Genomic DNA, 27,146 nt, shown 5'->3' with positions numbered 1-27,146 from the left:
AGTATTAGAAGTGCTATCATTTTCAAAAATATGTATATGAGAGATTTTTCTTCCTCGAAAGTATGCCTGAAAGTTAAAAGCCTAAACTATTGCATTTACAGAAAAGGGATTTTTCCCCTTGCCCATAAAAGAAACCTGAGAAAGTGCGGCTATTGTGACAGCGTAAGATAATAGCAGTTTCATCGGCAATTCCACTTTGAAATCAATAGTTATATTATTTTGAAATACAATGGAGGAAGGAATTAAGATTCTTGTAACATCTAAGAAAAAACTAAACATTATCAAATCCTGCCCTCCCTCTTCTAGCCAGCTGGCATACCCAGAATCAAACACAGTTAATCATTTAAAGGAAGAATCCTTTTCAAAGTAGAAAATCACACTGTTTATTCCAGAACTCCTACTCAACACTATTTTTTTCTGTGTACTAGTGCCTAACACAACACACTGAAATGGCATAAGGCATAAATGCATCTTTATGAAAGAAACCATGAGCTTGAGCGAAGGGACGAGTCTACTCGGGAGTCAGCTCTCATGCTTCAGCTGAGCTCAAGACGGGGCTGACGTGGAGTTACCACCACCGTGACCTTACCCACCTCAACGCACACAGACGCAGCTGAGCAAAGCTAGCAGTCACCTGCCTTCCCATAATTTTGCCACAAAAAAAAAAAGGGTTAAAAAAAAAGAAGTTACGACACACAACATTAAGCATTAGCGCCCCGCGCACGGAAAGAAAAAGCTAATCTTTCCTTTCGAAGAAGGAAAGATAAAAATTTGTCAGCTCTTCTCTGATAACAGAGCTGCAAAATAAAGATGCTTCTCGCCAGGCCCCTGCGATGATTGATGCTGCGCCGTCTCCCTCCTCCATCACTCCCTACCTTGTCTGGTCGCTGGTGGAAAACCAGGCAGCCACGGACAGGCAGGCGGATCTCGCACCTTCTCAGGCCGCAATCCTCCGGCGCCGGGCTGCTGCCAATGTCCTTGCAACCGACGGTAAACAGGCCACAAGGTTCAAGTTAACTGCAGAGCGTTACTACACTGAACATCTGGTCATGAATGAACGGATTGCCCACTAACTCTCAGCGTTGGGCAGCTGATGAAAAATTCAACATTTTCCTTGTTGGCACAGTTGTTTTGGAGAATTCTCTAGAGCTTCCTGAATTATATTAAGAAAATTTCACTGCAGCAATCTATATCTGTGAGAACAGCTGGTGTTGAAAGGGATCTGCTGCACTCGGTGTGCTGGGGGACCTCCTGTTGGATCATGCTACTCTTACTACGTTTGTCCTTGAAAACTTAGCTCTGCCGCGAGGTCCTACAGACAGGACCGTTAAACTTAAAAACACAGGGTAAAAAAATAAATGCTAAATTAGGCAGGGCGGCTGGGTGAGAGGAAAAAGGTCTCCAGGTCAGCCAAAGACACTCAGCATCTCCGCTTGCTCACGGGGCTCAGCTAAGCCGGGACAGGCTTTATTCTCTAAGACACAATGTTATGATTTCTCGCCACTTTCTTCCCTCTCCCAGTATTGTTTCAGCTCAGTAACAGAAATCTCCATTCTGATAAACTCTGGGTCAAACAGCTGAAATGCCTCAATAAACTGTACAACGGAGATTTCCCTCCTGCAAAGTCCCTCGCTGAACTGCAGCGCGCCAGTTGCGCAATTAAAACCGGCTCTACACCATGCACCGAACTAATCTAAAACTAAAAATTGAGAAATCAACCAAAAAAGGGGGGGGGGGGGGGGGGAATTTAAGCAAGAGCTCAAAAAAACCCGAGAAAACAGCAACAGCCTTCATTTCAGGACAAAAGAATTTGACTTTTAAATCTTAAAATATTTTAAAGAAATTAACTTCTTGATAGTGTGACAGTATAATAATAAAACATGTATATCTTTTTTCTTAAGGAAGTGGTAAACTTAAGTCATGCTAAATTTAGGCTATTATCTATGCAGCATAAATTTCACTTCTGTGTATAAATGCTAACTTGCATATTTCTCCATGGTAACTAAACTATGATTAAAACAACAGTGAAACCAGCCTTTAAAGCCACCTGTTTAACTAGGAACAACCTAATTTACAAAAATACTTAAACTTAGAAATTTCATGGGAATCTAGATCACGTTTTTCCCAGTAGAAAGCTCACTTTTCCATGACCACATAATTGTAATATACTTGGCTTTGGTTGGTAATCTTTTTTTTTTTTTTTTTTAAAAAACTAGTGTAATTTTTTCAAGCATTGTTCAGCCTAACACAAGTGGTATTTAAGATTATAAAGAATAAGTCTCTAATAACCCTTTCCGAAAAGGAAGTTATTTTGCTCCTTTGAAGGGATTAATTTACCTAGAAAGTATCTTCATGTTTTATAAAAGGAACAAATGAAAGAAATGAGAAAATCCCAAACTGAAATTCCTATTAGATATGGTAAGACACCTTCAAAACTCATTTTTCTGTTGCGATATCCTTGTAATTTACTAATGAAGAAATGGACTGTTTTTATGGGTCAAATTAAAGAAATAATTATAATACGACCCAGAATAGTAAAAGTGTAGGTACAAGCAATATTTTCTTATTTAATTATAAAGCATAAAAATAGATTTGAATATGAATCATTTTTAACCATAGAATTAAATTTAGTATTTAAATACCGAAAACCCCTTGAAGTAGAAATATAATCATAATAGGTTTGGTTTGGTGTGAAATACATGACTCATATATTCATGACACATATCTAAAAATGCCTCGTATTAAAACTTTATTGTAATAAAAAATTGATCACCATTTTTGTCTACTGGTTTTCACATGATGTAATACCTAAGGCCAAATCTCTGGCTTTTAAGTAATGATGAGTGAAGTAGTTTCACAGTAACACCTCATAAAACGTTCAGAGTCCATTTCATTTACACTTGCGCATCCAATGTCATTTACAAATGTACGACGGATGCTAATTAGATAACAATGGTATTAACGTTATGCCTACAAAAATCGACATTAAAACCTATCCCTGCTATTAACAGCCCTGAGAGGATGACAGAGGGGAGCTCCAAGTCATTACCAACACGGTGAGAGCGTTCCCGAGGAGGAGAGACCCATGGTGCCTGGGCAGAGACAAAATAAAGCCCCAGGTCCGCGGAGATTTATGAGCAGGCTGGGCTTTACACCTGGAGATAATCTCATGGAGCTCAACTGGACAACTACTGCACGAAGTTAAAGCAAGAACAGACGGGAGACGTTCTAGTTAGCAACAAACTACCCTGTAGAAATGAGAGTCTAATAGCCAGGTATCAATCGACAGCGATTCTCACCCCAGCTCAAGCGTTTTCTCAGATTTATTATTCTCTCACCATTTTTGCATCTGTTAAGTCAGCTAAGGACTTCTTTTTTAAGAAAAACCTATTTGCTCTAAAGCATCAATACCCTCTTAAAAAAAAAAAAATTCAGAACTCAACGTGAAGCTCAACAGATTCTCATTTGTTGCAGATGCCATCCAAGATCACAAGAACTGAAGCACATTCAACCAAGAAAGGCAAAATTATTTTGTTCTTGCCCCAAGTTTTTGTTTTCTAGATCTGTCAAATTTTTGCCAAATGAACAGTTTTATTGCCTTTATGTAACCAGTCTGTCTCCTCTTCATTTCACTGCAGAGGTCTTTCCATAAGACAACCAGAGAAAGAAACAGACTTTTAAAACTAAGAAAGTAAAATCCCAGGTACCGAGCAAGTAATTTTAGGTTAAAAGGCAGGAACCACAAATAACTCTGCATTTTAAAAGTTATCAAATTTCAAACTCTGTCTCCAAAACGGTACTCCGTTCATAGCCAGATCTTGAACATCAATGGCCACGAGTCTTTCAGGAGGGGAACTCAGTTCCACGGAGCAAGAGAAACACCTGTAAGGTGGGATACACTGGTGGAGACTGGGCAGGACGACCGGCGCAGAGCACAAACACCGTGCTCAAGAGATGCGCCCTCCAACCCCTTCTCCTATCCATGGCAAGCTACATGAGCAAAAAACCAAGACATCCATAAGCTCCTCAGTGCCTCCTTATGCACAAGTCAAATTTGGGGAAGGCGGGTCAACTGATGGATTAATGGTGCTGGTTACAAATAATTGCCCTGGTTATACTTGTCTCAAGCCCACCGAGAGCCTACACTAACACTGGATGTTTTAGTGCTCTGATCTGTTGCTACAGATCTCTTCTACGCTCAGAAATCAATCACTTGGAAAGCTGATGTAGCCCTGTTACACTAATTAAACTTTGTTTTGCATCAGAGTCCTGCATTTGCAGTGTGTGTACAGTATGTAAATTATACAAATTACAAGAAAAGTTGATTAGCGTAATTCAAATCTCAGTGCAGTTACTAAAATTAACAATGAATACAAATTACACCGCATCACTTCAGTGCGGCTGAGAAGCTCTACATACAAAACGTGTTACCAAATTCACAGAAGTGGACACCACAAAAAGCAGAAACAAGCAGTGAGAATGACTACAGATGACCACTCTCAGGGAAATTTTGCCCAAAGAAGTAGCTCTCACCCAATCTTATTAATTCTATGCAGCTATTATTTGGGGTTAAACATTTCAGCGGTGTCTGCAGTGCTCTGTCTCCAGCTGTGACGGCCCCACTCCTCCCACTTGCAGCATTTTCTTACCATCTCTTCTCACGCCAGGTAAAATAAGAAAGGTGAAAGTTCTGTGACGCTGGAAGGAGCGCCAACAGTCATAAAACTCATCTACTCACCTTTTTTACAGAACTGCTGAGGTTTTTGAGATTTGGGGTTTGTCCAGGAGGTCTAGGATATCCTACTGAACCCATCCACCCACCCCAGAGATAACACATGGCACTACAAGAGGGAGCATTTCTGTTCCATTAGAAGTTCCTGCTGGAGCTACCAAAATGACCAGTTCCCTTTGTCCTGCCCAAAGAGAGGAACACACCCCTTCCTCATCTGTGGTCCCTCTGCTTAGAGGATCGTCATGGCCTCTTGGGCTCGTCCAGCAACACAAGGCAGTCCAACAGCCTTCTCCTCTACATCAGTGAGGCAGGAGCTTCCAGTTGCATCTCCTCAGGTGGATTTTCTCCACCTCTGGCAAGCGGCGATGCCTTGCTGACTACAGGACAGCTATATCAAATACAAAAGACAGTCGACTTTTTTGTGGACACATCATTCTTTTTGCTCATTGAGAGCTTCCCAAATACCACTGACTCCTTTCTGCTATCTTTCATGTCAAAAGGAACTTCTCTCATTCTACTAAGATCTCCATCCTTTCCAAAAGGGTGAACCTGACTAAGAAGAGAGGAAGGTTTGTCTGACCCCTGCAGTTTTGAATCCAAGGACTGAGATGCCTCCAGCTGACTGTGCTAGAAGATACTGCAACACCCAAGACACCCAATACAAGAAGCCACCAGCGACCTCACACAACGCTACTTTGACCTCCATGTCTTTAAATCAGTTGTTCTGACTGCCCATTCACCTGAGGATAACCAAAGTCAAGACGGCAGAAGTCTCACAGGTAATGAAGAAATGTTAGTTGTACTCTCTTTGTGTAGACTTCTCCACACTATTCAGTTTGCCTGCCATTGCTCAACAGTGCAAGGCAATCCAGAACTGGTATTTCAGCTTGATTTCTATCACTACAATGCTAAGCAAGGAGGTTTGACAATGAATCTGTGATGTTTCTACCAATGCGATGTATTTCTGGGGGAGGGGAAAGCAAGAGGAGCTTAGAAGAGGCTGCAGGAGAAAAGGAAAAGGCATTTCATTCAGAAAATGACAGCATTCTGATTGTGTTGGGAGCAGGGAAAAAAAACAAACACAAAGGACAGAAGAAAACAAAAATTAATTTGAAAAATGCTGCTTTAAAGTCATTAAATTGAATGTGTCCAAACCGGACTTTTGGTTATCCCAGACTGAGACAATAGTATTTTTCCTAGCCTGCTAGCAATGATAAAGGTCTGGATTAAACAGGAAGACAGGAAATTCAAAGTTAGCTTAAACTCTATTCATAAAAGGGGATGGGCTTACCAGTTCAGATAAAATAACGATTAAAAAAAAATATCCAAAAATCTTAGGCCAAAATCTGATGAGAGATTCACAAAAAGGTTGCATTATGTTTTATTCTATTTTAATATTCTTTCCAAACTTCCTGTGCTGTACCGGCTTCAGTGGAAACCAGCATCACAGTAAGCTGCAAAACCAGGAAAGTGCCTAACCAAGAGCAGCACTGGATTCTTCAAATAAAGCCAATTTTATGAAATTTCAGCAGAGTTCCGAGACCACAAGACGCGTATATAAGCATTTCAGGTGCTTATCAAAAGTTGTTCTCTGAACATTTCTCTTGTTCCCTCCCCACCACCTATCAACCACCTGCCATGTCTAGCAAGCAAGACACAGGACGTGTCTAAGCAAGAGACAAAAAGACAAAGTAAGTGTGAAGACCCCTAAAATAAATAAGGGCAAAAGAGATATTGAAGCTATCATTCCATCTTCCAGCCTGAATATCTTGACTTCTTGGATCAGAGTAATAGCTGAGAGCAACAAAAGAGAAGGAAAGGTGTTGTTCTGCCTTCAGAGATCCCCCATCACTATTGATCTCTTCACAATTGTTAATGTTAATCACTATCAATAATTAACAGTATTATATCTAACACACACAGAGATGTACATCACAAGTTCAGTTGCAAGTAGACCAAAACCAGTCATGCCTAACATAATAAGCTAGTGCAGACAATTAACCAGAGGCAGCACTTGCTCCGAGTCTGAAACAACGGTGCAAGCAGTCTGAAACAGCTCCTGCAAGCACGAGGTCCTGAGGAGGACCTGCGTTAGTGGGAGGTCTGCATGCTGCCGACGCGGCGGTGGAAAGCAGCCATAGCCACAGCAGACTGCACAACAAGACATGAAAATGAAAAAAGCAAAGAGACAGCGCTGCGTAAGGACCGGGAAAAGCATTGTAACAACGTTCCCGTGGGACAGGGGCTGGCCACAGCTCCTCTGCAAACACACCCGAGCTGCTCGGTGCAAAAGTTCAGACCTAAAGAACAAATTATTTCCTCCTTAATTGCCGTTTCTTAGGCTTTGCCCCTTACTTCCCCGCAGCCAGCACACCGTGCTTGGCAGCTGCTTTGTGCGCGTTCCTCCCTCCTTAGGAGCATCCACCCATTCTGGAAGGATGCGTGAAGACCAGCCTCTGCGGGGGGATACAGGCAACCCAGTCCTCACCTTGACTTCGATGGAGTTATGCTGATTTACACCGATATCTAGCCTACATCAAAGCAAGCCTTATTAATATTCCACCACGTTTGGGTTTTTTTGTTGTCAATCGCCTCAGTAACCCCTCTTCTTTCAAAAACCTGAGATTCTTTGACAAAATACGATCTTGAGTTGTTTTCACGGAATTCAAGGTTTTCACGTCATCCACTCCGTTTCAGCATAATTACTTCCTTTAAACATCCACTTTAATGGCATAAGCAATTTTGAACTTTTTATGCTGTTTAAATTCAAACATAAATTTGTACACAACAATAAAACATGCCGCTAATTTGTCATGCTCCTATGAGCAACTGTGTCACTCACACCAAGAACCACTGACTGTGGTGTTCGGAGCTTTCGTTCCTATTTCACATCACTCAATTGAGCCTTCTGCAGAAAAGCTTTTAACAACCACATCTGGTCTTTAATAAATCACTGCACTTTGTCTTCCTGCCAAAACTCCTCCTTTATCTAACTTACATCTTCATGATGAGATAGGAAATCACACATTATGGTGGTGACAAACAATTGTAATTATGTCATTAGTAGCCATTTAGTCTACAAAGGTTCTCAGAAAGGAAATATAATGCACAATAAGAAATATAGGATAATACATTGATCACAGTTCTAATCCGCTTTTTACTTCACAAGTGTAAAAAGCTGGCATAATTCATGGGCACAGCAGGCAGTAATAGTATACCACTTTATGAACTATGCAGCTATTTTATTCCCCTATCTACTTAAAAATAAAAAAGCTTTTAATAGCTTGATTTAGACATAAAAGTTATTTATGATGCCTCACTGATTATAGTTTTTTTTTTAAACTTTTCATGAAAGTGATTCTTTCTGAAATGTAAGTACATGTTATGTCATCAAAGATCTCAGAGAAGAACATTTACACTAGCAAAGAAAAAGCAAAGAAGAAACTTTGGTATTGGAAAGAATTTAGGAAACTCATGCCTGTACCCTCTATGGCTTGGAAACCAGCATGCCACAAATAGAAATAGCTCTTCTACCGTTTAGGAATTTTCTAAAAGCGATTAAAGTATAAACATGGGAAGTTTAAGAGTTCACTCAGAACAAAAGGTGTCATTTAAACCAGCTCAGATGCTGGAATATTCACACGTGAAGAGCGACTGGAGTCCGACTGCACTGACTGGCTCCAAAGGTGCCTTTACCATCTCCGTTCAAATCCAGAGAGTGCTTTTGGGACAAAGTGCGTTAGGCTTCACTTAATGCACTTTAATTCACGTCACAGAGCAGCCTCAGCAAACATCAACTGGACTCCTCTCCGATGAAACTAGACTAGCTCCAGGAGCACCCCTGTGAGCCCCTGCAGCTACCGGGCCCTCAGTCCGCAGGACCAGATCAAGTCTGGGCCAACGTAAAAACCCTGGAAAGCTCACGGGGTGGATGCCAGGTCTATGGCACCAGCTGCTTCCCTCCGCAGACCCACTGCTTTTGCCATGCATCGCTGAGCAATGTAGACATAGCTCAGGAAAAGCCGCAAACCACCCAAAAGGATGCTCGTTTCTATTGCCAATCGCTTTATGTTTGTGTAACCAATCCAATAATGAGATTTGTTTAGGTTTCCAAGCCAATCACCCCTCATTTTGCAACACATGCTTTAGGATTATTATCCTCTCCAACACTAAGTGAGGTTGTCCCCACGGGAGCTAACACAGGTTTGGGCATTTTTCAGGAAGACCTGGATTCCAGCAGGTTGCCGTATTTTGTCAACGAGCTCTCTGAATCCCTGTGGTGTAAAATAAACGTGAGGCTCCTTAAGCACCCGTAACACACAAAAATGTCGTTTCAGAAAGCGTTATTGTATTACCCAAAAGAGAGGCCCAATTTCCCTTCCGCGTTTGTGAAAACCAGTTGCACAAAGGACCCCAAAGAACTGCATTGAATAAACACACAGCACCATCACGTCAGCTCTTCTGCACCAGCCAGAGCTACGGTGCCCCAAATTCATGCAGGTGCCATTCTGGAAAGTTTATCTCTCGATCTTTGAACCACCTTCTGGCCGGTGTATTCCCCACCCCCTCATCCCGCCAAAGGAAAACCAGCTCTCAATATATCCAAACACCCACTCCTGCTTTCGTTCTTGGTTTGTTACAGTCTCCACCGTTTCCTGTTAACCATGACTACCAAACTTCACCTACTTTTAGCTGTCATCCTGGTGAGCATCGCTCCGCTCCTTACCTGGCCGAGGTACCTCCACAGAAGGGCAAAATTCACACTAGAAAGACCAAGCAGCTTGCTGAGAGCATAACCTGGAGGAAGCAAAGTGTCCACCAAACCATCCCTCCTACAGCGGGCCGTTACGCAGCAGAGATGCTATGGATGATTGCAGATGCATCCCCGATTAAACGCCTGCTCTAGTACAGGCAGGGTGGGAGAGCTACAGTTAGGCCTGGCAGCACGCAGTCGAATATAAAGACGACCCAGTTCAATTCCTATACTTCTAAAAAACCCCGAGTTAGTGCTTTAGGTGGTATCTCACCCATTTTGTGTTCACACTGTGCAGTGAAAACACATTCAGTACTGGAATTTTGCAGAGTCACAGGGAGAAAAACGATGTCTCTGCCCAAAGGAAGAGTATGTGACATTACATGGTGCTTACCCAGACAAAAATAATTACTCTTATTTGGAGAGAAACTTCAAATCATTCAAGTTTTACGTTGCCAGATACGGGCCCACAGAAACAAGCAGCCCTGGCCGGGCACTGCAGGGAAACTTCAGACGAGGACTGTTGACGTGGGGCCAGAACAAAAGGACTCCCTGTGTGAGCAACGAAGACGAGCCTTTGAGTGAAAATTATACGCTAGCTCCTGGGAAACTCTTCCACACCGAAAACCACAGAATAAGCCCTTGCCCTTGGGCTCGCTACCTCGCAGCAGCATTGGAGCTTGGAGCCAGTCAACTGGGTCACAAGGCTAAAAGCATTTCTGCCTTCCCCAGCCAAGAAAACCACTTCCCGGTGGTACCTTTTATCTCAGCCTAGCTGCAGCTCTCCCCACCCTTCTTCTACAAACAAACAACATTAACCCTTACCTCCTAGGGATCTCACTGTCTCAAGACTTGGCAATAAGCAATCGCGAGGCTGAAATAAAAGGATCGAGGCAAGACGGGAGAGGAGAGAAGGGAGAAGAAAAAAAAAAAAATAGAGAAATTCAATAGTCTGACATCAGCAGAGCTTGCTGCTGTCTACCTGGGATCAGCGCTCGGCTGCGGGGGAGGAGATCTTATGCACTTGCACCATGCGCTACTGATGGATAGAGCACGTAGGTAGGACCCATCTCCCACAGGTCTACCAGAAGGGTGGAAGAAAGGCACTAAGGAATTACTCTTTCAAAACCTTTCAACCTAAACCATGAGGGGTAAAGAAAAAAGGGGGGGGAATGCTTCAACCCCATTTAGTTGTTTTGGTTGTGGTTTGTTTTTTTTGTTTGTTTGTTGTTCCCCCCCTGCCCCCCCTTAAATTCTTCAATTTTTTGCAAACTTAAATAGAACTGACAGCGTATGAAAGCAGGGGAGAATCGATCAAGCTGCCTGTTCTGCTCTGAACCACCTACAAACGTCTTGTCTGGAAATATATGAAGTGAGCAATCACTACTGGACAAAACAGGAAGATTTCAAGACAAACGGCTTTAAGTTACTAATAAAGTGGTTAGAAACATGCCTCCACAGGAAAACGCGGGCTGGATTCTTATCCTTAACAAGGGTTATGGGGACCTTTTGCTTACATTTAGGCACTCTCAAAAAGTGAGAAGACAGACTTTCATTTGACCTGGCGCGACAGCCTAACTGACCTAGAGTGGAAAGCTGTAGATGATTTCCAAAAATACCACAGCCGTCGATTAGAAGCATGCACGTGCAGCTAAGGAAAGTCTGCTTATAACTACCCCCAGCCCCCAGAAAAATCAATTGTTTCTGAATTTCCCAGCACTAACAGTATAATGTTACCCCTTTGAGGAGCCACTTTTTTCTCCTTTTTACCTTAGGAATCCAAATATGGACCAGACCTAGAGGGGTTGTACTGGGAGAAGGCATAGAGTGAGAAGCCAGGTCTATGGTGTTCCCTGGATTGAATCCCCCAACCCCAAGCTTCAAATACTTTATTATGTCTTGCACGCTCTTGCAGGGCGAAGAGGAGAACCACATTGACCCAGCCTGCTCCTCCAGGGCGCTGGAGCTTCTCCAACACAACTGAAGAAGTAGGAAGTGAAGGTGTTCATGGCCCTACAGGAGCTCTGGGTTTCTTGCGTGAGAAATCGCTACAGAAGTAAACTTCAGAAGGTACCGTCCAAGCCCATTCTCAACCTGGACCCCAACCCCAGGGAACCGTCTCTTGTTTTCTGCAGAGGCAGTCAGGAGAAGCAGTGACGTTCACAACGCTTGCCAGGCTTAGCTGAAGAATTCAAGTAAAGGTCTCGTTCACACTGTTCTCTGTTTAGCTAGTCCCACCTCGCGACTGAAACTGCCCGGTGAACCTGACTGACAGGTCAGATAAATTACATTATGCCCAGGACAGCACCTTCCATGCTTCTTTGAATATCTTATCACCACTGGTTTCCAATTTACTTGCTGATATAGGTGGCTGCTCTGACATTTTTCAACCTTGCATGTACTGTTTTACCCTTCAAAAGGGAACCGAAACCCAAGGTCTTTCAAGACAGCACTTATTTCTTACTTGTTGATTTGCAACACACCTTGAGCTTTTTCAAGACTCCTGGACCATCCAACGTTCCACTTCTTGCCTTGAAAACCAGTCTCTGACATACAGATCAAGTCTCCAGGTAGAAAAGATTTCACTTACCGAATCTTGTTTTGCAGTACACCATAAACACAGTTTTCTGCACATCAGGAGAAGAGAGCTCGTGCTGAAAGGAACTCTTTGCAGGAAGGAAACTACAATTTTAATTATATAACTGTAATCAAGAAATAAAGACAAGACTAACTCAAGGTTTGCCTGTCTAATCCAATGCAATGAATCAAGGACATTCCCTCCTCCACTTAATGCATTTAACAAAAGCCTAAATGAACCAGCAGTTAAGTGACCATGGGGATGGTCTACACTAAGCAGATAAATCATCCATTATAATGCACACACCTACTTAATAACCCTCTATCTCGCATCTTTTGCCTTGAAAACGGGTGAGAGATTCTCACCCTGAGAGCAACACCAAAATACAGCTGCTCTGGTGGCTTTTTAAGGGAATTCAGTTTGGTGGGGCAATACCTAGCAGAGGCCAACACTGACCTCAAGGAGATCGTGGTGATATTTATCCAGAGACGGTCACCACCGCAGCTCACACGTACTTGGGGCAGGCACGTGCCGTTCAGACCCAAAGATGACTGGGATTGGAAAAATCACATAATAGCGGCAAGGCAGAGGAAAACACAAGGACCCCATCTGCGCCAGCCTTTCTGTTTTCTTAGCACAATACGCAACGTTCCATCGCCCAAGGACCATCCAACTGGTGGCACTTATTCAATTAAAACACCAAGGAAAAGGGGCCCTGAGAAAGCAGCATGCCTGCAAAGAGCTCAGGATTTATCTTTGTGCATTTGTGGGGAGGGCAGGGGGGCACATCGCTACCTTTGCTGGGATTTGTAACAGATTGCTTGCAAGGCTGGTTGTGCCGCAGCTGGAAACCTTGCTCTCCTCGGAGAGCGGTACCTACCCCACGGGCTGCAGCCACGAAGGAGGGAGCCAACACCACCCACATCGCTCATGTAAGCCACCATCGACCGATCCAGCTTCAGCAACTACCCTGCAACGGGCTCTCACCCGTGGTGTGGGCTCTGCAACTTGTTACTAATATCCCCACCAAATTTGTCAACACTTTAAACTTAACGTATGTAGTCATTGATGCAGTAAAATAACAGCGCTATGAAGTTACACTCTGTGCACTACTTAATGCTTTCTGAAGATCAGTATTAGGGCCACCAACTCAGAGAAAGAATTGGCCAGGTTTCTAAAAATAAAAAGCCATTAAGTACCAAAAGGAAGCATAATTGTTGACTTTAAATATTCAGGCAAAATCCACAGTAAATAACAATAATTTGCTTGAAATTTTGTTCCATACAGCGCATTCACAGAAATCCAGCATGCAATTTTCAAGAAAGGGCAGGCAAATTAATTGCATACTTTCACCTTTTACGCTCCACTCACACAGGAGAAGAATAACATTTTGCCACACATTGAGTAATCCATACGAGTTTGAAAGGAACCTAATCAATAGTATCCATTTAATTTGAGATTAGATTAAATATGGACAAAGGGATCAGAGAGGCTTGTAACACCTGGGAGTATTTGTTTCAATTTTGAATCCACTTTTGCCAGCTGGTTGTCAACAAGGCAGAGAAGTGGAAAAAAAAAAAAGAAACCAGTGACCACATTCGCAGCCATGCCAACAAAAAGTAAAGACATCTCTACTTGTAAATCACAGGTCTAAGGCAATACTTAAGGACTTCAGAAACTGAAAAACAATTCATCTTTCCCCAACCCATCATTTTGGAGGTTACTACAAATTTCAACACATGTGGATAAGACCAAGAGAATCTTCACACCCCCCCGCCCCATTTTACTCCTACAAATGAAACAATAATAGATCATCTTACTCGTTAAGATTTTTAAAAGCATGTATGTTCTGCGAATACAGGTACAGAGCCAAATTTCACACCATTAACCATACAGCACTTTTATTTGCGTTGCCATATGCAGCATCAGTCCATGACATTCAGCATATACAATTTTTTTCCTTCCCTGGCCGCAACTTTGATATCGTGACTCATTACCGCTGTCGGATCATAAACACCAGGGAAATAGTTCCAGGAAAAAAAAAAAAAAAAAACACTAAAGAAAAATCTCCATGTGAGCATCTCCCATTGGCTTTAGCGCACCATAGCGCTAGTTAAAGCATAAGGAAAAGGAGCACAGTCACCTGGATGCTCCTGCAAGGATTACCTGTCTCGCTGCACCCGCTGCCTGTGCACATCCCACCCCGCACGCTACCCCGTCCCCTCGGAAAACCTCAGCTCCATCACTGTCCCTTTGGCCCTTCCAGGAAGGGAACAGCCGAGCAGCGACCCGACGCCCTGCGAACGCCTCTTCCCCACCACTACATTACACGAAACTCTATCAGGTCCCGCAGCCAGGGGGGCTGACAGTCACCCCCCCATAACGCTGTTCTGTACAACCGCCCGTCAATCCACCATACTCATGCACAGGGGAACAACCTGGGCTTTCAACTGCTCCGAGAGCATGAATACCGATTATGTAGCACAGAAGTAAATTTGAAATTGGTTCAACTGTTTTATTTAGCATAATAATAACAAACAATTATTAGTAGTATTTTTAAAATCAACACTGTTGTTGTTATTAAAATGTTTTATATGCCACCTCTCTGAAAGTGTCAAAAAAAAAAAAGTCCAGTAATGAATAGCCTAGCTATTTCAAATTATTATTTAAAACACATAATAAGGGGAATAAGCCACTTCTCGTTACATCAGGCGAAGGGAATTTGAATGCCAGGCTCAGGCCTGGTCCTCGGGTCCCTGGAACAACGAAAGGCCCTTTGCTCCACGCAGAGCCGGTGCTCTGCGAAGCTCGCAGGACCTCGGAGCTTCACAAGGCACCTCCCGGGATGGAGAAACCCCGTTCCTGGAGGCTCTCCCTGCCTCGGGAAGGAGAATATAGCTTTATGCCTAAATTCTGTCCTCAGTTTAGTTCACACTCAAGCACTCGAGAACATTTGTTTTCTGTATTTCTGTTATGAAGAATGATTTACATGCTCTTCTTTTCCACTTCAGTCTTATCCACATCCTTAGTATTCGTACCTTCACAGGAGGAGAGAGTTCAGATACAAAAGATGCTTTACGACTGTATAAGGGGTAGCAAAAACAAAAAAACAGAGGGATCTTTTTCCACTTAAATTCACTGGACCCCTGCAGCTCCCCAGAAGAGGAAGTGAGGGTCTCTTCTCCGGTGGAACAGCAGCAACTGAGAATAACGTATTGGTCTCCTATTGCCAGGCTCTGCCATGGGGTTTGTGCAGAACCCATTTCATCCATAAAAACCACTTTACTGGTACAGGGTGGGGGGGGCAGCTTTAGTCTGCCTTGAGAACCCTGTAAGGAGTAGGAATCAACTTTTCTCTACCTGTCAGTAAATTTTCTTTATGCATGTTTGATTTCACACGCCCAGTGAGCTGCCAGGGTGGAGAAGCACCAGCAGGAACGCTCTCAGGACCAGTGAGCTTTCCCACCCATCGCTGCCAGACACACGGCGGGGAACACAACCCGCCCGACCCCTGGGACGGAGACTGTAAAAAAGTAACAGCAGCACGGACATCAGCCGCGATCACACTCCAAGAACACTGGAAATGTGGACTTGATGGCTAAGCCGAACCAAAGCCCTCACTTTTGCTAGGCCAGGTTTAAAAGACAGACCATGCCTACCTGGGTTACAATCCCACCTTCATTTCTCTACAGAGACAGCCTAGCACACTATTTGTTCTGCAGCTATTCTGAAGAATGTCTTCTAGATGACTGTCTCTTCATCAGCTTCTCATGTTGAGCAACCAAAGGAGATGCTGTGATTCTTATCGCTTTTCACATATGACTTCACATAGTCTTAGAGAAGATAAACAGACAAGCTACATGTTCTGTAACATTTGCTTTAGAGGTTTCAGTGGTAAAATGTTTGAAGCCGTTTCAAAACTAGACTGATGTATTGTCTGAACATTTTCCCAAAATAACCAAGATGCTCAAAGATCATTGCATTTACTGTACATAGGTGGCTGCATACCTCTGCCGAGGGGTACTGCCCTGGCCACAGAACTTGTAATTTTGTCAGAATAACCTTTCCCCTCGAGCCATTGAAAGGCTCTCTAAATGTTAGAGCATACTTATTCCTTCATAGGGCGTGCGTTATTCAGAATACAGTTACACAGAAGACATCTCAGCTTTCTAACGTACAAAATCCACAGTCAACTGCAAAGCTCCAGAAGGCATTTCCAGTCCAGCTGCATAGCTGGCTTATGCGTAATACTTAGGAAACTGCTAGAGAAAAATAAGCATATTTGAAAAATACGGTGAGCTCATGTTACCAGCCTCATTTACATTACTAAACCACCTAAAGCCATGTCATACCAATACCCCTGTTGGTGATTACACAGATCAGAAGGTCAAATGATTTCCCAACTTCAGTACTATCCAGTCTGTGCATACAAACGACCTCAGCTGAAACGGTAGTCCAACAAACACTGTTTAACAAAACGTTTACAGGAGAAAAATAACATGAGTAAAGTTGTTCACTTCATCACTGATCTGTGCTTAATGTAGTCACTCTGCTGCAGGGTTATTTTCAGACATATGACAAATAAAAATCAAGAACACTTTTCCTTGTATAGCTTCTTCCAAAAAAAAATCCATTGACAGTTCTTCACCCAAAATGCTTTATGCTCTTACATCATCCCCAACGAAAGGTTGTTACAAACCTTCAGTAAACTTTTAAACTCAGTTTTGCTGGGAAGCAGGAGCACTTTGTTCCCAGTCCACTACATTTTTAAGACCACCTTTCTCCCAGTACAGTACCCCCTCGAAGGGCCCATCACCACAAGCTCAGTAGTTCCCAGTGCCTGCGAGTGGTTTACTGTAAAGTTTTTGAGAATGATTTTTTCATTTGCAGACGTTATTAGCAATGCAGAAAGACACAGACTGACAGTCCCAGACTGGGTCTCCAGGTGCCCCGATGCTCGTGTCACCTTCTGGGTGCCCATCCCTCAGTCAGCTGCTGCCTTTTCCCCCACGATTAAGGGTTTCCCATAACTACCAAGTCCTTTATTAAGATCACTGGGGACAGCATCATCCGATGCTCCCTGCGCTGTGCCGGTCTATGCGGAACAGGACTAGGACTGAGCTGTGAAGGTACCAACCCGGCTGGCGATGGCAGAGATATATCCTTGCTGCTAAAAGGGGGTCGGCTGAGCTGCTGCCCTAGAAAGGGACGACTCTGTCCCGCACCATTCCCCAGAGCCAGCTGCTTCCCCATATTGCTGTCTCTTTTCATATTTGAAGCATCAGTAAATACCAAGTTTCATTTTTTCACATTTGAAACTTCTTTCTATTCTTGTTTAGGCTTTTGGAGAGGTTGGGGGAAAATTAGGGACTGTCCACAAGTGAAAGTAATACTTTGTAGTTTCAGTATTTACACATCTGACGACCGCATGGAGCCAACTAGGCTTTTGCTTCTAACACAAACCCTGAAAACGCACACTTTACAAGCATTTTTTATTTTGCTTTTTTTTTTTTTTTTTTTAAAATGGAGCTCACATTTAGTTAAACCACTTTAAATCAAAGTAGTTCTGAACTATCTACAGTTAATTTTCACTTTTCTTCTCAGCTCTACAAATAACAATACTCATCTCAGCACCGTTCCCTGAGGGTTATACGAGTATACTCCAGGCTTTCCGAGTCCCTTCCTTCTTCCCCTCCCTTCTTTTTTTTTTTTTTTTTTGCCACAACAAAAAGTTTCTGGCCTGAAGGAGCATGTGGTTTGATCAACCCTCTCGCTCCGTATTAGGGATAAAATACACCAGCCGGACTGTTTGCAAAAACTCTCCAAAGTACACAAAGGCTATGGAGGAGAAATGCAATCCAGCACACTGTTCTCACTCCCTGCTTCTAGGCAGTTCAAAGTATTTTTATTTATTCAAAGCACACTTACACAAAAAGAAAAAAAAAAAAAAAAGAAAAGCCAATTCTCATGGTCTTTCCTCCATTTTTACTCATTTTCTACTCAGGTGAACACCTGCAGATTTCCAGTCATGGACATCAGCAGGAATTCTGCCTCATGAATGAGCAAAAAGGGAATTAAAATAAACACATGGGATTTGATTCTGTATACATGAATCATTATGATTAAAACTAAGCTTGTTTAAAGCAAAAACTTCCTCCACAAGCTCTTATTTTACCACACTGAACATATGTAATAAATTTCTTCGATTTGTTTGTCCCCATTAAGTGTGAAATTTAATAATATTTCTATATGGTATCAAATGTATATAATTAAATATATAAGATATCCAGTGCAGCCAACTTAAGCATTACAAACCACGCCAACGTGTGCGTTTCCAACCATGTAATGTTAGAGAGAATTTAATTTCCTTTTTCCTTTTAAAAAAAAGTTTTTTAAAATGCACGTGCTAAAAATATTACTTTTAAATACTCAATTAGAGTCTGAATTCTCCACTGTAGGTAGGTGAGCAGAACGAGGGATGTCGGGGGTGAGAGTTTAACACCCGTCTCTTGCTGCAGCTACTGTTTGGCTAGAGGCAGTCTGCCGCGAGCCGGGTTCCCAGCGCAGCAGCACATCTGTTTCCACTGTAATCACTACAGCTCACCAATGAAGAGATAACTTTTTTTTTTTATTTTGCAGGAACCCTTGAATTGACAGATGCAAATATTGTACAGGTTCTGAAGTCTGCCGTTTTGAGAAAATTATTTCTCATTTCCCCAATTTTCTTCTTTCACTGGTGGGTTGCTGTGGGTTTTTTTTCAAACGAAAACGTTCACTGGGAAAACATCTTGAATTTCTTTTCTGCTTTTTATTATTAAAAACTTGCTCTTCCAAAAGTAGAAGAGTTAAGCGTATCTAAATAGTGCCAAGGTACATCTTTCAGACTCTCGATAATATCATTTAGTAAATTATGTAAGTGCAGTCTTAGGCACAAGCTTCATTGACAACCATAAACCTGATCCAAACACGTAGAGTCAAAAGAAAACTTTTTCTAGGAAATTCAGTGAGTTCTGGGTCAGGTATTTTGCATGTCAAGCACCAAAGCTGACAAATTTTTGATTCTTTTACTAGGAAATTATCATGGAGAGAAGTTGCTTTCTATATTAAACAACTGAAATAGTTGTTTCAGGAAAAAATATTCAGCTAAGAAGAAGAAAAAAAAAAAAAAAAACAAAACACAAACATATTTTGGAGGAGACCAACTTTGGAAAATACCAATCTAAGACATGAATACCCAGCACAAGCATAACCAGCACAAGCATAACCATGCAAATAAACCAGTTACAACAGAAACCATGTATTAACTTATCTGCCAGGTACACTGTCAACGGCAGCAATCGCTGCGGCTGTGCTGAACGAAAAATAACCTCTTCCAGCTCCTCACCTTTGAAGGGTAAACAAAATTTCTGAAACCACTTCAGCCGTAAGATCTTTAAGACGACAGCAGTTTTGCTCATCTTAAATCTGAATTTAAAGACATTTTGTGTCGTTACAGGAACCTTAAGGATGATTTTGCATGGTAGCAAGATGAAAGTGTATGCACATATTCTCTTAAGCACAAATGGAACACGAAACATGGCAGAGTAAAGGTTAAGTAGCATTTGACTGATTTTTACCTCATGGGAACTATAATTTACACGTCGCATTCATCCAAGGTAAGAGGGTTCAAATGGCACAAATTAAAAGGCTGCAGTTTCCTACTTCTGTTTTTAACATATCGTATTGATACACAGCCAGTTTTTAAAATGATAAAAGGTTTCTATCAAAATATCAAACAGCAAGAAGATGCACTATTTCTACACTGTCAGCATCGCTGTATTTTACTGCGTCCTTCCTCGCTCCTTACAACCACTGTCGACGATTATAAAATAGTAACGGTCTATCTGCAGTCCAAAAGGACAAATTAATCTTCCAGACACCCAGCTCTTACAATCAAATCCTGGACAGAAATTTCCAGGAACAGAAATAATTAAATTAATGTGGGTTTATTTAAAAAAAAAAAAAAAAAAAGGCAAAGCAAACAAGCTCAAACAGCTACCTGAGGTCTGTGCATCGAGAGATGCTGACACCTGCGGCTGTCCCACAGGCAGGGTCCAGCACCACCCTCGGTGCCCGGCCCAGAACCGATTACTTTCTGCTGCTTTTGGTGATGCTGCTGGCACCTTTCCAGCTGCCTGGCTGATCCCCAGTGCTCCCCGTGCAATAAGGGAGATGCTCACGCCTCGCCATGAGGATGCTAAGGCGACTGCGCTCCAAGGCCACCTCTGGTTTCAGGGGATAGATGGCTCAGAGCATCCAAACCCCCCCTTGCACCAAAGCACACACAGCCAGCTGCCTGGCAGCGCTGGTCCTGAGGGAGAAGGGAATAAAGACGGGAAAACAGGAGATCTGAAAACTGGGGAAACTGAAAACTGGGAAAACTTGGGCTCGCCCAAGCTCGCGATGCCCTCTTACTGCACGCCACGCAGCCTTTACGGGCTCGCTCCCCCAGGCAGCAAAGCAGCAGCTCTCCTGACACCACGGGCTGCTCTCGGCCACAGCCCTCCTGGGCATCCAAGCGCCGTCTTCTGAAGTGTCATAGGCTGTCGGGAGCTCACAGTTAATTAAAACAACTCCAGAAAAACTAGGTCTCCATCAAAGATCCTTCTGAAGGCAGGACTAGGATGCTCTTGAAAATGTTACTGAGCAACTGTTAAGTACCCAGCAAGCAATTACTTGGTAAACTCCACAGCCTTTTATTTTTTTGCAAGCAGTCATCAATGGACTTAGGGCATCACAAAACCACCTACAGATACTATTGCAACAGTCATTGCTGAAAAGCAGGAACGATTTCTATCAGCAAGGCAGAGAGATATTCAGCAAAGCTTTGACAAAACACCTGCTTCCCATGGCTGCTACTCTTAGGACTCTGCACCGGTTCTCCTAACACGCTCATCAATGTGCCTGGAGAGCCTTTGGGATTTCCAAGTACTGTGCTACCACGGATCCCAAATCTGGCCACCTTTCCTTGCCAACCAGAGCAGAGACACTGCAAAAATTGGGAAATACAGGTTTTTCTGGGTCAGTAAGTCAGTGTTTTTCCCATGTCTGATTGGTTGGGGCAATTCCACTTCAGCATTAGTGCTGACAGAAAATACATGCTGAGAATTTTAGTGTTCAGGATGTTCTTTAGTCATTTTGGTGATCTGATGTGGCACAGGAAATATTAGTGCATGTTCTGTATTTTCAGTCACACCTCACCATTCTTATAAAAAAGACAACAGAGAGTCAGATCACTGAGACTGAAATTATGAGCAATCTGACGAAAGTCAGAGTTGGGGGAGGAAGGTGATAAAGACTCAGCCGATGTTAAACTATTAGTTCACAGTCTGATATTTTAATTTCCATTCGGTTCTTATTAAACCTGCCTCCAAATTAGGAGGCTGATGTAGAACAAGTTTTGCAGGGATGCTACTGCGCTCGCCGGCCCCTCCTCGCCTTATACCACGGCGGGTCCAGACTAATCTCAGCAGTACTGATCTTAGAGACTTTCGATACCTTGGCTGTGAATTTAATATAAAATTAGATAAAGATAAGCTATCTTTCACCTACCTATTAAAATTCGTACCACCGAATATGACAAATCAAGATCTCACTGCTCCTTTCACAAGACTGTGAGTTTTAGACTTGATCAAAGTGTATTTGTGATTAATTACGTATTGAGACCACTGCATCAGCTGCACTGGGTAGTGCTCCCTCCTCCTACTAATCAACAAATCTCTGGCATTCCCTTCCCCAAAGCAGAATAAAGCTGCTCTTCCTCTGGCAAAAGCCCCAAAGTACAGCTGTTGCTGCTAGTATACAATTTACACTCCTCTGAACCACCAGAAGGGAACTGAGCAGATCCCAGATGCAGGATCTTCCCCAGTTGATTTCTGCAATGCACATTACTGGAGACGGGCTTAACTTTTCATTCTGTGGAACTGGCAGAGTGCTCCACGTCCTTAGTATTAATTAAGTGCCTATTTTTGTCTATGAATGTTATTGCAGCATGCAAGCCTCCAGATAAAGAAGTTTCAGCAGCGTCAACAAAAAAAAATCATAAAGTTAAGTGCACATCTCCTTTCATTTAATAAAGTACTTTCTTGTAAAACCTACTAAGATCCAGTACAGGACAGAACTGCACTGCAGGTTTTTCCCAGCAAGTTGCTTTGAAAGAGCATTACATTTAAAAACAAGATTTCAAAACAACACATTAAAGGTTTGCACAACTCCCAAAAATAAACAGTACCTCACCCTCTAAACTCAGACCCACCTGCCTATTCAACTTCGGGAAGACAATGACCTAATCATGGCCATAATTAAGAGCAGTGGAAACTCCAAGATCAGGGTTTGGTTCATAAGCCACTGGCATCCCCTGGAAACCTGTGGAGCATCAGCTCCAGCTGGGTGCTCCTGGGTGCGCTCCCACCCTCCCATCCCAGCACGTCCCCATCCCCGCTCCTGCTCTTTCTTCCTTGAATCCTGAACTGCGAAACCCAGAAACCAAACTTACAGTGCTTCCGAGGGAGGGAGGCTGGGCAGTGTTTCCTCCTGCGCTGCCTTTCTACCCCTTGTTTTTGTGAGCTCTGCCCTGGGGACGAAGCACTGCTCTTTGCAGGATACCCAGCTCTAGCTGGCTAAAAGAAATAAGAGAGAATAATTGGGACGGAAACCCTGAGCACCCATGTATCAAGTCAAGACAGTGTATTTTATTTTTTCCCTCCAGTTTTTGAATTGCCGTAGGTTAGCCTAATTGATTTGTGTTCTCACCAAATTAAAGACACAGCACACAGACAGCATGCCAGTGAAAAAATATGGCAACAGCAAAAGTTTACAAATTTAATTTGCAATTGTTTTAGCAAAACAGCTCAGTCCACTCCTTCAGTTTTGGAAAGTAATCAGCTCATGCTAGAGGAAGTTACCAGCTCCCAGGCACGAGCATTATAACGCAGGCTTATTTCATAAGAGATTAAGACCAGTTTTTCAGTTAAGACATGGATATTGCAAGAGAGGCCATGCTGCAAGTTACAATACTAAGGGCTCAGGATCGCAGAGAAGGGGAATACTTGGAGTGACGGGGGGGGGAAGATCACAGGCCAAATTTCCCTTTAAAAGCGACGCTGGCATAAATCCCAGCGAAGCCCCAAAGAGTCACTTCAGCACTGAAAGGGTCCCCCAAAGCGGATCTTCCTCCCAGGCTGCGATCAGAAGGCAAAACCGGAGTTTCCATCGCCTACAACGAAAGGGTTAAGCCAAGATTTCAGTCCCCTGGTTCAAACCGCCCAGCGAGCACTCCCTGCCCAAATTACAGCAGCGCATACATCCAACAGATGCCGTTCAGACAGGGGCTTTCCTTGCCCTGAGGTACAGTTCAGTTTGTCCATTCTACTGTGCAATTACAGAATCAATAAAACATCCCTTTGAAACTCCCTGGACTAGTGCCGACACGCAGACAGTAGTCAAGCTGACATTTTTTGCTGTTTCCGTTATTACTACCGTCAAGCCTTCTGAGAAGCAAGACATCAAAACCCGGGCGCCGCAAAGCAAAGGAGGAAAAGCAAATGTAGAGCTGAGGTTTTGTTCATCGTATCGCATCGCTCCCCGGGCAATCACAGAGTACCAGGCATACCTGCAAACAAAATCTGCTCAAAGTCATCAAAATAGGCATTGGGAAATAGCACGTTTCCAAAAAGCACGTGTGTCCCACCCTCCTCTGCTTCAAACATATTAATGTCCCTTTTTTTTTTTTTTTTTTTTTTTTGGCAGGGGGAAGGAATTGCTTGTGGTAGAGCACCTGACCTAAACGGGGAAGCTCTGATTTGGGGACAAACTTATTAAAAAGCAAACACCAAGAGCCCTGTTGTTTGAACATGCTCATGAATGCAGTGCGAGGTGTGGACTGTATGTGGAAGTTGGGGAGGTGGGGTTGAAATCTAGCCATCCATCTGTTTCTGAGCAGTGCCTGAAACACTGAAATAGAAATGGGAAGCTGCAGAGTGCCAGGAGTGGAACCGGGGAAGAAAAAAATGCAGGAGCAGGACGACAAAGAGGGGGATATTGAATTAACATGTTCAGAATGATTCAAAGGAGACTTGGATAACCAAGGACATGCCCCGCAGAGAGGCATTCGCTGCCTATGAGAATGTAACTTTTTTCTCTCCTGTAAGAATTAGCGAAATCTGCCCAAATAAATGGAAAATGTAAAACTGAAGGTCTTAAAAGCACTTCCTGAAATTTACCATCTTCAGATGTTTATTTTTGCGCTCACTATATTAATTACAAATTATTTAATCATTCTTTTTGAACTTTAAAGCCTGGCATGTACGGTCAGTACCCCACATCCCCACATATCCGGGGTGGATAATCTAAAATTCATCCAAATTACTACTTCTGTACTTGAGAAGCTATCAAACTTGTGACTGAGGCCAGCCCCTTCCCTCGGTCACCCTGCTGGCCAGGCAGGGCACGGGAAGCGGGACGACAGGCTCCCCCAAACAGAACTGCCACGACGACCACAGATGAGGAAAGCCCACCCTGGGGTCAAGGAGCCTTTCCCCATTTCTCAGCTAATTCCTGAATCTCCCTTGAACAGGCGTTATGAACCATACAAACTTCACATGGGAACTACATCCTTTATCCTGCAATAGCCTATTCAGAAGGCTTTGCTAGTTGGAAAAAGGCGGCACAGGTGAGTTATAAGGATGCTCAGCACCATGCCCCAGCAACGTATGACTCTTAAAGAGTCATAAAAAGCTTCAGCATTTTGTGAAGTTTCTTTAAACTGCCCCAGACAGAAGGCAATGTGCTTACAAGGCAGTGGTGGGGGGAAGGAGCACCATACCCATTTCCCAGACCTGGAAAAGGCAGGCCAAATAACCTGCCCAGTGCCCTACAGAGCGGCCAAATAAAAAACACAATCCAACTCTCCCGAGTTCAAAGGTTAATTTATAAAATTACATTTCCTCCCAGAGGATGCTCACGTGTCCTCTATACCAACCATAGGCCAAATAATAACTCATTTGGAGAGCAACTTATTTCGAAGAGGTTTCACATTTAGCGATGAGCACAAGGAGGAGAGAGGGAGGATGTCTCACATTCAGACTCTGTCTCAGGAGATATCATATCTTTTCCCCAAACCAGTTCTCTTTGTGGTGCAAGATCACAGATGTGTTAACTGTAAAAACTCATTTTAAAGCGACCGAAGCTGAAGATAATAAGGTTGTGTCATCTGTACAAATATTCTGTACTGGAATGAGAATGCTGGTGTACCAGAGGAAGATCTGGCTGCACACAAAACAGTCAGAGCAACAGAAACTGAGAAGATCCTCAAGCCTGGCTTGTTGGGAGTGACCTAAAATGGCCCCGTTTTGACTCACTCTATCTCCTCCATCAGAGGATTCAAAGGGAAACTGCAATTCAACCTTCATTGCTGCAGCACAACTGCAACATAACTATTCTCTGTCATGAAAGAAAAAACAAGTTGTGGGTGCCTGGATGCTGATGGATCACTTTTGCTTTAAGAGTACATCATGTCAATCAAAACTAAATTCCTTATGCTCATCACAGGAGCTTGCAACCAAGCAATACAAAAAATCTCATTCGAGTTCAACCAGTAACGTGTTCAAAGGCTTCCCAATCTGCTCTGTCTCTGGCATCAGCAGCAGACAGAGAAGAGGCAGAAGAGATCACAAAAAAAAAAAAAAGAAAATCTCATAAAAATCACTCGCTGGGCAAAGTAGAAAGGCCTCTAAACCAAAATAAAAATAAGCATTAAAATGTGTGTGTTGGACTAAAAGGATATACAGCAGGTTGAAATGTGCTATATCTTCCTCACTGGTGAGGAAAGACCTCTATAACTCACCACGAGCTTTGATCACTCGTGAGCTATCAGCTATTTCTTTACTGCTTGAGTAAATATAAGTCATTCACAGCTGAAACATAATTTCTCTCTCTTTCCCCTGCCACTATATGTTGTGTGCGAATATGTCTTGTATATAGGCACACTAACACACTGTGCTGTTCAAATACACATCAGAGTTCACCAGATGGTGGGGATTGCCAGACACTCGTCGTTGCCATGAGTTAGGAGCCATGGTGTAACTCATGAATGATGTGTCTAAGCTGTAAGTGGGTTTTGCATAGTTACATTACCCTTACCGACAGAAAACTCTGTTTTCTTATTCGGTTCAACCTGCAACAGTTTATAATTGTGAGACTTAAAGGACTGTTGGGCATCTTGGTTTTTTCAGCTCCTCCCAGAGACAAGGCTCTGCAGGAGTTATTTTCATCTGGGGGTTATGATTCACACCCGTACACACAGGATTATACATAGTTTCATAAACCTGCGGCCACAGTCAGTGCCCATGTTTGGGCACAATCTAAAAATCCAACCTCAGAAAAACAAAGGTGTTTTACCAAAAATACTCAAGGTTTTAAGAGGCAATCATCTTAATTATGCATAGGAAAAATATATGAGATTGGAGTTAAGGTTTTGTGTACGGGCCTCAGCATGTACTTGGGCATTAAGATATTTCGGCAATAAATTATGTGAGCATAGGTTGGTAAGGATGTGAATGTTGGGTGAATTGGCAATTTCCTAGTCTTTAATTAATGATGGTGTTGAGAAAGAATGTGGCCTTCCTTCTAAATTAACAATGCTTTTTAATCAGTGAGTGAATCTGCCTGTTTGAAGCAGAAGGTAGCTCTAGGCTTGCAAAGAAAGAAGCAGAGTCTCCAGGAAAAAAAAGCTGGAAACCTGGCAATGCAGTTACGGTCCTACTAGACCCTCTTTACTTGCCTCCAACAGAACCCGCACCTTGCCCAAGGTCTCTAACAGCTGGTGGTGGTGGTGATGAAATAAAAATCCAGGGAAAAGGAGAAAGTTAAGAGCTAGAGGAAGCAGAAAGGAGCAGGGCATGGAGGAGTTTCCGTCTGATTTGAACGAGTGGGAGATGGCTCTGCTCAGCAGACACAAGTTGTCCAAGGAGCAGCCCCAACCCAACACCAGGAGGGCTGCCCGGACATACCAGGGCAGAGGAACTGCACAGGGTCTCCTTTTCTCG

At 43.1% G+C, this 27,146-nt stretch overlaps 1 protein-coding gene across 11 annotated transcripts in view; it reads right to left on the bottom strand.

Annotated features, from left to right (window-relative positions):
• The window catches only part of FOXP1 (forkhead box P1), a 389,271-nt gene that overhangs the window by 271,088 nt on the left and 91,037 nt on the right, over positions 1-27,146 (bottom strand). Inside the window, exons 1-2 of one of the 11 annotated variants that reach the window (XM_075158626.1) lie at positions 10,311-10,332; positions 9,880-10,037 (exon numbers count right to left, since the gene is read on the bottom strand). The exons of the other annotated variants lie outside the window; for them this stretch is intronic. The gene's annotated coding sequence lies outside the window, so the exon portion shown is untranslated. Of the gene's footprint in view, positions 1-9,879; positions 10,038-10,310; positions 10,333-27,146 lie in introns of those variants that run through there. 11 annotated transcript variants of the gene reach the window in all.

Source organism: Calonectris borealis, chromosome 10, assembly GCF_964195595.1.
Source record: "Calonectris borealis chromosome 10, bCalBor7.hap1.2, whole genome shotgun sequence".
Taxonomy (NCBI): domain Eukaryota; kingdom Metazoa; phylum Chordata; class Aves; order Procellariiformes; family Procellariidae; genus Calonectris; species Calonectris borealis.
Note: the sequence above shows the minus strand (reverse complement) of the source record. Positions and strands in the feature narration are given on the sequence as shown.